Genomic DNA, 12,015 nt, shown 5'->3' with positions numbered 1-12,015 from the left:
TTCTGAATCTTTGAATCAATTGAACCATGATTCACTGTTCAGAACCTAGAAGGAGAAACACTGAGGACATCTGCTGGTCAAATGAGTCGTAACTTAAGCAGCATTTCAAATGATTGATGGCTGAACATGGTACTGATCTTTGCATCTATGCACTAAAGGAAATTGTAAATAAGTATAGAGATAAAAATTCATCAGTTTTTATGTGTTTCATTGATGCATCTAAAGCTTTTGATCGGGTTAACCATGATAAGCTGTTTTTTAAATTGAGACAAAGAGGGGTACCAGAATACATTGTGAGAATCTTGGCCTATTGGTATGCCCACCAGTTGATGCGAGTTAAATGGGGCAATAAGGTCTCTGCCCCTTTTGGGGTCAGTAACGGGGTGAGACAAGGAGGGATTTTGTCCCCAATTTTGTTTAATCTTTACATGGATGAGCTGTCTGAATGTTTGAATTTTTGTAAAACTGGATGTATGAGTGGGAATACTTTAGTGAATCATATTATGTATGCGGATGATCTTGTGGTGTTTAGTCCTAGCAGTGCTGGTCTTGAACAGCTTTTAAATGTGTGTTCTGATTATGGTCTTGAACATGATATTGTATATAATCCTGATAAGAGTATGGTTATGGTTTGCAGAACTAAGGAGGATAAAAGTATAAATTTTCCAGTTTTTAAGTTGTCTAACAAGAGTCTCACTGTGTGTGAGAAAGTAAAATACCTTGGACATATTATTACTGAGCACATGACAGATGATGAGGACATTGAGAGGCAGCGCCGCATGATATATATGCGGGCAAATATACTGTTGCGTAAGTTTAGTTTCTGTTCAGATGAGGTGAAGGTGTCACTTTTTAAAGCATACTGTAACTGTACAACATTATATACTGCTCATTTGTGGTGTAACTACAGAACCTCTAGTTTACAGAAGCTGCAAGTAGCTTATAATGACGCAATGAGAATCTTACTAAGGAGACCTAGATGGCATAGTGCAAGTGAAATGTTTGTGAGTGTAAGAGTAATCACTTTTAAAGCATTGTTACGTAATCTTATGTATAGATTTATCTGCCGGCTTAATGCTTCTAAAAACGAAATTATTGTGTGTTTATCAAATATAAGGGTTAGTACTACACGATATCAGTCAAAGCTGTGGAGACACTGGTACTGGTGTATTATGTGACTCTAGATGTTTGTGATGGATTGTATGGGTTGTATATGTTGACTGTCTTGTTGTTGTTGTTTTTTTTTTTTTGTTTTTTTAATATTGGACTTAATATTGAGTCTGCAATAAAGGGTTGATTGATTGATTGATTGATTGATTGATTGATTGATTGATTGATTGATTGATTGATTGATTGATTGATTGATTGATTGATTGATTGATTGATTGATTCATAATATTTGCATATGAGTGCTATTTTTACAGAAACATAAATAAGTCTGCAATGTCCTTAAATAATTTAATTAATTAATCTTTGTAGAAGATGTACAACCTATAGGTTATAATGTTATATAACAAGCGAGTAATATAGCTATAAATGTTTAAAATAAAGGCTGTGGTATTGTGCAATACTTCTTTCATACAGCTACTCGTTGTAGACCGTTTGCATCTCCTATGTAAAATCTACCGCATTTTGCTGTGTTGTGTTCTGGTGGGAAGACTTAGTTGATCGATACCACATTTAAATTCACTGACTGCTGATCAGCCCAAATTAGTTTGAATCAGTCTGATTTGATCGATTATATCATACTGTTCTTGCTTGATAAAACTGGCCTCTCATGATCCTCAGATGTGTGTGTGGCTCCACTATCATTAAGAGTCCACAAGAGGGCATCACATGTTAATCATTCACGAGTTCCTCTGGCAAATCACTGTAACGCTGTTCTCTTGAATGAGCATGTCAAATAACACTGATTATATGACATATCACGGTTTTTAATAGAGCTAAACGACACGTCCACCTTATATAAAACCAACATGGATGCCAAAACACACGAATTCTTGATTAACACATTAAAACACATGACTTAATATAATGCATCCATACAACAAACAGCTGTAGCAATGAGATGTTTTATTAAAAACAATAAATGAATAAATCAATACCTAATGACATAATAAATCCTAATGATAATGATGATAACCCGATGGTCCCCCCAGATGTGCCTGGCTCCCCATCATCATCATCATCAGCACGCGCGCGCACGTTCACGCGCACGCGCGCTCTCCTCCTCCAGCGCTGCTGTTGCTGTCAAACTGAATCACATCCATCGCTCGCTGCTCATATTCCCGCACGCAGATTGGCTTCTCTGTGTTTTATGGTGTGTTCTCATCTCCATGGCCACATCAGAGGCATCAGAAGATCGCGTTGTGCAGAGAGGAAGATCTCGAAGTGACCCGAGCATCATTACCGACACGCGTGTCGTTTACACGAACAGCACAGGTGAGGATATATATATATGTGTGTGTGTGTGTGTGTGTGTGTGTTTACTGCATAGATATCTGACTGTACCACTGCGCACAGAGAAGCAGTTTTTCGAGAAACCACAACGCTGGCATGACTGGCATGATGTCTCTGCACATGCATTGCTGATGATGAAATCCATCATTGACATGTTGATGCTCGTGCACTGCGAACTGTGTGGAGGTGCTGGTGCTGATGCTGCGGTGACGCGCCGGGCTTCCCCGTGACTGATGGATCAGCACATCCATGATATGAGCTGGTTTCAGGATAAACCTGAAGAGCTTCAGTGTCTGCGTCTGCCCAGTCACAGCTGTGAATCACTGTCTTTGACTGACCTTTAGTTACACTGAGTAATATGCAGTAGATTGAGATTCGTGCTGCAGCTGAAGGACGAATGAACGAAGGATGAATCATTTTTTTGAGTTGTAACAAAGTGTTTGCAATGGCTTCGTTAAAGAGGATGAATGCAATTAGCAGAGACAGGCCTCATCTATCACAAAGATCCTTTCCAATAAGTGGCAAATTGGAGTTTTTCATTCTTGCTTCTGTCTAGTTCTGTGGTGGTGAAAAGGCATTAGTATTTGACGCAATGTTTTATTATTTCTACAAACTTATGTGCATCCCTTTCTATTCGAGCGTGGAAACTCTTCACCCTGAGCGGCTAAAGTGGGATTAGTGATTGAAATGTGTTAAAAGCCCTTTGTTTGGACACAGACAGGTGGTGAACATTTATCCTTGGATTTGGAGCCAGTAATACATGTTGACATATTGCTGAACTGATGCACACTTTCCCCAATGATGTGGGAAGTTAGACTGCGGTATAATCTCTGCTGATCAAAACCTTGTTTATATCCTCCTGGATATGTTTGTTATACTGCTTGTTTGCTTGTTTCTTGTGGTGTTGCACTGTGTGATGCTGATGTAACTTAATAATACCGCCTTACCTGTAACGTGAAAATAAGACAAGCACTTTCTCAATCTGGCAAACCCATCGGGAAAAAGAAGTGTGCCTAAATATAATCAATGTGCACTTGTAGTGTACCTCAAAATCCATGTGAAGATAATGGTGATGAAATATAAGGACACTTTCAAAAGTGTACTTTTTGTAATAATTTAAAGTATTTTTTTTATTTTTTATTTTGTACAGTTTTAATAATAGCACACTTATTTTGATGTGTTGACTATAGTAAAGCACATGGAAAGTGCTTGATTATAAAATTAAGGTAGTGTTTTTTAACATTTAAAGTTCACATATTTTAAATGTACTAAGTTGCAACTTTATCATTACAAATGTATAATTACAAATATGTTCAAATGCAAGACATATTGTTTCAGGTGAAATGACATTGAAGTATATTGTAATTTATCATGAATGCTTATCAGTGCATTCAGCAGCACACCGCCATATTTCAATAACAAGTGAAGTAATTATGAAATAACTGTGTGTTTATGCAAATGAAATTACATGTAAAGATATAATTTATACCTGTAAAGTGGGTTAAAAAAGATCTCTAAAGCAGTCTAAAAGCATTTAATATAAATTCAAACTATTATACATTTTCATTTAATTGCAATTAACATCCACACTGTTAGACTTTTCTGTAATTTCTACAGTTATTTACTTTAAATCCCCCAGTATTATACTGCTATTTCTCTTTACAGTAAATAACTGTGATTCCCATTGCATCATGGGAATTTTCTGTGACGTCTAACACCACATATAGAGACTTAATGTATTTTTTAAATTTGCTGTATACTATTGACGTAACAGCCTCTCACCATTCCATCGTGCTTTTTATTTCCTAATTTTTGCCTTACACCGCGTGTCTACAACGCTATAATAGCCAGAGGCTGTCTATAAAATACAAAAAATGTATAAAATGTACCGTTAATACAAAATGCAAACCTGTTTGTCCCTTGTCAGAAATAGCGACAAGATTATTAAAATGAATTATATATCAAAATTATGAAATCTAATTTATATTTAGTACAAATAAAAAAAATAATTACAGTAGTGTACTGATTAGCTTTGTTTGTACAGTAATGCACTGTATTACACAATTACAGTACCATGTAGTTACTGTAAAGCTGAAATACGGTAAAAGGTACTGTAAATCTTAATTACAGTAACTTACTGGCAACACAGTTACTGTAAAAAACCCTTGAAAAGTCTAACAGTGCATTTAAGTGTCCGAAAACAATACATTCACTTGGCACTCAAGTATTTAAAGTATATTATTTTTCATAATAAGTATTATTTTTAAAAGTATGCTAAAGTGTGTTGTTGTTTTACTTTTACTTTATGCAATAAGTTTGTGTTCACAAGTGACTGGGTAACAACAATCAGCACTTCTGAAAGAACTTATCACTGATTTGCCAGATTTCACTGTTAGTGGCTTCAAAACTCCTGTCATGAACTTCTGGAGCTCAGCAGGTGTTAAAAGTGTTTAATCGCAGAAACATGTACATGAAGTCAAACGTATTATTAGAAGGGACTGATCGGTACACCAACAAAAAATCAAACTGCACATTTTTACTTTTACGGTGTTTCGGCATGGATCTGACAGGGAACACACACTGAATACATGTGACCTGCTTTGATTAAAGCACAATGTACCGTAAATCTTTGGAAGGTACTCGAGAGATTGACTCAAGTACTACAACACTGCTTGTTAAGGTCGACAAGAAATTGAATTGTGCTTCTCAAACAAGAACTAATGTGGGCGGGGCTTGATTTAGTCTCTGAGAAACTGATTGGGCGGTTGTGGTTTGCTATTGGTGGATCTCATGTGAGTGACAGGTTTCCCCACCCTCGTCATCAGAGAAGAGATTCAGCATCCAGTGAAATAAAAAATACTGCACAATACGTGGTTTTTAGATTGTGATCAGTTTTGTGATCAGTTTTTTCTCCTAGAAAGACGCATCAGTCCATATAATCATGTCACTGCACATCAGAATATTGGCACGAGCTGCATAACAAATTGCGACATGGCAGAGACGCCACTGGCCAAGCTTTCTCCTCGACGAAGCCTTTCATCCGTCGCACACACACACACACACACACACACTGCGGCTTTCATCTCGCCACTCGAGCTGCTCTTCAGAAACAGAGCCAAATACAGATACAGTAGGAGAAAGAGGACATGACACACATGGAGTCTCCTAACTATAGACTGAGCATCAGCTGCACTGCACACGCACTCATGACGTGCTTTGCGATGCAGGAATGGAGGGTTTAGGGTTGAAGAGGGAATATGTCTGCACAGATGTAGCCCACACTAACTAACCGCTGACCTGTTAGTCACACGTTCTCCAACCCGTCAGCGGATGTAAGGGCCGTTCCTCCACACCGTGGGCCGGCGAAGGCTCTGTTAAAACTGAAGCTCTGAGCCGATGACTGGACACACTGACTCATCTGCTGCTCGAGAAACATTTCATACTGTAATTTACACTGACATTCATGCGTCTCAGATGGATTATCTGGGCAATGTCGTATTGTATTCTGTGTATGATATAGGGATGACATAATTTTGTAGGCCAAAATCCAGAAACAAGTTGCATTTTAGCAATTCCGGTTCCATCATGAGTTGTTGTGGTGAACACAAGCTCAAGATATTTTCAGGTTTTTCTCTACAACATATGTAAAATATATCAGTAATACACACTTTTTATTTACTTTTTTTAATAGCACACAGGAATCATTCTCAGAACTTTCTAGCAAGGTTCTCTCAAAGTTATGAACAAACATTTTTTTAAATATATAGTTTGTACAGATTGTACAGTAAAATTAATAGATCGTCTGTTCAGAGTTATCTGGTCTTTAATAAGCATTTTCAAAGCATTAGCACAAAAACTTTATTTATACATCGTTCATGGAAATTTTTTTTTCCTCTGAAACATTTTAATTGGACATTTGTCTAATGTTTTTACGACACTGTAAAATCTAATAGTTAGAAAAAGCTTGTGATAAAGCAACTGATTGCCTTAAAGTCCTCCTGTGGTCAATAATTTTATACCTTAAAACTCATCTTTGATCACTAAAATTAAATTAAAAATTCTTCATGCCTTAAAATATCTTGTGTGTAACCCGACACCCTTGCCTAATTTAGTATACGAGGTTCTATGAATATCTAAATGAGCCCCGCCTCCACTCACTCACTCAGCTCAGAGATCCACTGGTTGACGATCACACGTTGATCTGATTGGTTACAAGGTAGTTTGTGACATCAGAAACACTATGCAGTTTTGTTTTTCACAAACAGCGACCCCTAGAGTCGCTGTGGAGTAATTGTATTTAACGGTAATGTCTCTGCATTCTTCCGATCGCGCTTTCTTAATTTTCTTCGTCGACTCTGCCATGATTCACATCTGAAATGCGTGCTAGTGTCTTCGAGAGAGGCTGCTTCATATGTTGTTGATGTATGTGACGTACAGCGATGTTAAAGCAAGTCGTGATTCTCGCAAGATTTGTCGGGGCGCCACCTCTCAAACCTGCATTGCTATCAGGATAATTCGCCCTACTACGAGTTTGTTTACCACCGAAATGATTTCGAAGCTGTTATATTAAGGTACAAATCTTGCATGGTGTGCCTTTAACTCGCGTCTCTTGTCTTTTGCAGCATCTCGTGCATGACAAAGCGTTCTAAACACTTTTTTAAAAAACGCATCTTTCTGCGTTTTTGAGCATCGTTCGACTTATTTTTATTTTTGTCTGTTCCGCACCTTTGGCTCTAGTCGGACGCCGTCAGGGTTTTTTGGACCAATTCAGCATGTTGAATCACCGTCGGTAAGAGAGAGAACTCTGACTGGCTGTTCAGCTTAGAGAAGGAGTCAATGCATGAGAACACACATGCAAGTTGACAGTCTCCTTTAGTCCATTTGGTGTGTTCAAGCTCAGACTTTTGGCCGATGAGAGGCGACGACACATTCAGCTTTCATCGCCGCCAGTTCTTTGACGTCGGCTTGGTGTGTCCCGGCCTTGTGAGCTGGGTACTTGTTGTGAAAAGGGCGGTTGCTAACAAGTGTTTAAATGGGACTCCAGAGGTTGTCATGGACATTAAACATCATCAGCTGAACAGGGAAACTCATCGACTCACACCCTCGTTGTGTTTATAATGGCTCCTGCAAACTATTCTAACTCACACTTCTAGAGAAAATACAAGTCGTCAGAAGCTTAATGATGGTGATGCTGAAGTCGGGCAGTTCGTTTATAGCCTACGTCTAGATTTTTACGTCTGCCGATTGTAATGAGGCTTCAAAATTAATAAAAGTTATGTTTATTTGTGAAGATGATCGTGAAAACAAAACATGCAAGAATCGGTAGTGGACGATGGTTGCCTCTGAAAGTGTGTGTGGGCAGGAACAGACTGATCCCTGCGCGCCGCTATAAACACCGATGACTTCTAGCACTGACAGGTTCTGCAACAGAGAGATGAAGAATTTTAATCAACAATGCTTTACTGAACACCAGCTCAAACAGTCGGTCTGCCGAGACCCGAGCCAGATCCACCATCAGGGCTGACATGAGGCTAAAGCGGTGTCCGGCTGTCAAAGAGGTCAATCTGGTGACAGATGACCAGCACTCGCTGTGATTGCAGAGGACGATCAGCTGTGAGCGGCTGTCACACGAAAAAATGAAAACAAAGCAGGAGAGGAGAGAAATCAACCCGAGTCCTGACAACCAATATATCACAAAGCGAGTCCTGCATTGACAACCTACCATTGCTATTACAGTACATATATGTGGCCTATAGAGTCCCTCGATCACAAATATTCCCACATCTTACCTTGTATGGCTGATGTCTGGTCTAAACCAGTCCGAGTCGTCTGGGTTTTGAATTGAAGATGTTTATAATAAGCGGGATGCCGGCACTCGCATGATTCCATAAGTATCCTCTTTAAATCGATAGTTCAACTCTACTATCTGTCTGTATAAGTTATGTAATATGACAATGTTTACAAGCTGTTTTATTGATATTTTTCCGTGGTTGATTGAGCAATTACATGAGACAAGGTGTAAGGTATCTTTCAACATTCCTCCTGATGTTCACTGATGTTTATTTGGTGCTGTAACTAGTAGTAAAGAGGAAGAGATGATCGGTTCACGAGCCGCTTGAACTGGTGCCTCAGCGATCTGCACACATTAAAGACACCACACGCTAAAACCACATTTATTGACTGAATTTCATCATAAATAGACTGAATTTGAAAGCTGAGACTTTTCATATCAAAAGTACCAACACACTAAAACACTCAAAACTTTGGAAGCTTGTTTCTGCCACAGAATAAAACATTTCAAAAGGTAATTCTGACTTTATAACACACAATTCTGACTTTACGTCTTGCAATTCTGAGTATATAACACGCAATTCTGACTATATTACACACAATTGTGTTTATATCATGCAATTCTACTTTATAACACGCAATTGTGAGTTTATATCCAGCAATTCTGACTTTATAACACGCAATTGTGAGTTTATATCCAGCAATTCTGACTTTGTCTCGCAATTCAGACTTTATAGCATGCAAATCTTACTTTATAACAGGCAAATCTGACTTTATAACACACAGTTCTGACTTTATAACACAATTCTGACTTTATGTCTTGCAATTCTGAGTATATAACACGCAAATCTGACTTTATAACACACAATTCTGACTTTATAACAATTCTGACTTTAGAGCAAGCAATTCTGACTTTATAACACAATTGTGTTTATATCACGCAATTCTACTTTATAACACGCAATTGTGAGTTTATATCCAGTAATTCTGACTTTGTCTCGCAATTCTGACTTTATGGGCCCTATTTTAAAGCAACAACATGGAACTTTTCCTCTGCGGTCGCCCTACAGGTTGGAAGCGGAATTGTCGATTACCGCTGTCGTAAAATGATTTACGGTTACTGTATATGAAGCATGCAGGTTTTTTTCATATGGGCAATGATAATATTATTGATCTTCCCCCTTTCATAATTTATACGTTTAGTAGACTAAACATTTTAACTCAAACATTTGCGATTTGCATGTCGATTGCAATGCTCAAATCTGAACGAGGATGATAGCGATAGCATCCTAACCATCTAAAACTACCATGTTAGTGTTTACTAGCTACCAGATTGATAATTCGCTCATCTTCTAGCTGATTCATGAAGATAAATGGAGGACCAGATAGTTTCCGTAACGTAGCCAGGCAGACAACAGATTAGAAAAACTAAAGATAGTATGCAAGCAATTTACAGTTACTTACTAGTTCAACAGCATGACGGCCAAGTCAGCATCGGTCTGGTAACACTCCTCCTCCATTAGCTCACGCCAGCGAGCAAACGCTCGACCAATATTGATCCTCGTCCTGTCTTTCAGTTTATCACTCTCCCTTTTCCTCTTCCGACTCTACTCCGACAAAACCTTGGACTTCTTACGTTTCGCTGCTGCTTCAGCCATGACGAAAACAGACGTACGAAAACAAACGCGCTGGTTGGCCACATTTGAGGAAGTGGTGGGCAAAGTGACGTATGCCGTAAAGCAGTCGAATTTTGTAGTTCTTTTTGAGCGCTGGTTACTACCCGCACCCCGAAGTTACATAGTGCCAGTAAAAGCGATACAGACCCCGTCAGGCAGAGCCAGAGGCAGACGTCTCATTCAACCTACTGTAAGTCGATGTACTATCACAAGGGTCTTGGAAATATATTATGAAGGTTGAAAAGTTACATGTTGTTACTTTAACGATCTGAAACGCAAGTGTCAAAGCGCAAAGCGCAAGTAACTTTGTGGGCGGGTCTTGGCGCTGTTGCTATTTTCCCGGCGGGATAAATGACTCTTGCGCCAGGCGCAAATCTAAAATGTGTTGGTCTGAAGTCGCTTCATTATTCATAGGTGTGGTTTGGGCGTAGCGTGAAATAAACCAATCAGAGCGTCATCTCACATTCCCTTTAAGAGCAGACGCGCTTTTTCTAAAGCGGATTCCTATTATAACGGCGGATTTGCCAGGCAGGAGCGGTTCACAGCCGAGGAGAGCAACACTCTCGTCAGGGACGTTGGGGATGGAGAAACCCACCCAAATTAACTTCGGTTAAAAAGGCGTATGATAATTTGGGTAAATGTGTAAGCTAGATGTATGCTTTTATAATAAATTGTCTATCTATCTATCTATCTATCTATCTATCTATCTATCTATCTATCTATCTATCTATCTATCTATCTATCTATCTATCTATCTATCTATCTATCTATCTATCTATCTATCTATCTATCTATCTATCTGTCTGTCTGTCTGTCTGTCTATCTATCGTAATAATGTATGATTTGCAAAAATGAAAACTGCTGCTTCTGTGTAGATGAGAGAATCAAAGTGTATGCGCGTTGTGCACACGCTACATTGATTATGGCCAAGCATGCGCCCTTAAAATAGCATATGAATAACATGCGCAACGCGCCACTGACTTTAAACAATTTTTTCCTGGTTAGTTGCGCAATTGTTTTCTAAACCTGCATAATAGCATGAAGGAACGTTTGCGCCGGAACACGCCTCCTTTTTTGCGCTGAACCGCCCAGGGAGCGCAAGTTCATTCCCTAGTTTAGCGACGTGCTTCTGTGGAGGGAAAAGCGCGGTTTGCGCGGGTGCAAAATAGGAATGATACATGCATCGGTGTACAGTCAATTGCGCTGGGTGCAAGATAGGGCCCTATAACACGCAAATCTTACTTTATAACATGCAAATCTGACTTTATAACACACAGTTCTGACTTTATAGCACAATTCTGACTTTATGTCTTGCAATTCTGACTTTATAACATGCAAATCTTACTTTATAACATGCAAATCTGACTTTATAACACACAATTGTGAGTTTATATCTCGCAAATCTGACTTTATAACACACAATTGTGAGTTTATATCTCGCAAATCTGACTTTATAACACGCAATTCTGACTTTATGTCTCGCAATTCTGACTTTATAACACACAATTGTGTTTATATCTCGCAAATCTGACTTTATAACACAATTCTGACTTCATAATACGCAATTCTGACTTAATGTCTCGCAATTCTGAGAAAAAAGTCGCAATTATCTTTTAAAATGTTTTATTCTGTGGCGGAGACAACCTTCCATACAAAACACCGTGGAAAGCCCTGGCAAACATTTTAGCATTGTAGCGCAATTTTTGCACCAGTAAAATCTGGTTGAGATATTTCCTTTCATACTGATCTTAGACCAGTATCTAAGCTGTAAATGGTATAGTGTTTGGCTGGTCTCAGATCAGTATGAAGCTTTGCAGATCAGTCTCTCAGTCCCCAAAGTCGCTCCAGGGTGTCTTGATCTGGATTAGCCGCTTCGACAGCAACCTATAGGATCAGCTTTGCTCTTACATCAAAGATCACCCCACATCAAACATCAAAGACCACCCCACTCTTTACCCATGATTCTCCCTGACTTTCATTGGATAAGACTCTTGGTTCCACCAATTTTAGGACTATTAGATTAAGACTCCCCTTCCCCCCCCCCCCATTTGTGTTCATGTTTTATTAATCAGCCATCTATATTTAGCCG

Source organism: Scardinius erythrophthalmus, assembly GCF_964197995.2.
Source record: "Scardinius erythrophthalmus genome assembly, chromosome: 25".
Lineage (NCBI taxonomy): Eukaryota > Metazoa > Chordata > Actinopteri > Cypriniformes > Leuciscidae > Scardinius > Scardinius erythrophthalmus.
The sequence above is the reverse complement of the archived record's forward strand: the minus strand, read 5'-3'. Positions refer to the sequence as shown.